Source organism: Penaeus monodon, chromosome 34 (assembly GCF_015228065.2).
Source record: "Penaeus monodon isolate SGIC_2016 chromosome 34, NSTDA_Pmon_1, whole genome shotgun sequence".
NCBI classification, from domain to species: domain Eukaryota; kingdom Metazoa; phylum Arthropoda; class Malacostraca; order Decapoda; family Penaeidae; genus Penaeus; species Penaeus monodon.
Genome location: NC_051419.1, coordinates 6,180,669 through 6,180,964, shown reverse-complemented (window position 1 = coordinate 6,180,964; position 296 = coordinate 6,180,669).

Genomic DNA, 296 nt, shown 5'->3' with positions numbered 1-296 from the left:
ATATACCTTTTCTCCGCTAAAGAAGGAAATAGTTATGTAGAATATTAGTAAATGTTCCAAAGGATATTAAAGGTTATCATAAAGTTGTTTATTGTGTGTGCTTATCACCGTCGTTAATAAACCTGCTTATTTTTATTGCCGTTATTATAAACTTCTTCCTTTGCTCGATAAGATAGAGTACGAGATATGATATGTTTTTCCCTTTTTTCAAATCCCATCATACTTGTCTTCTGCACAATTACGTAGTTATCGTAAAAATTACCTTCGAAAACCAGATTTATGTACTTTTTCCTTAT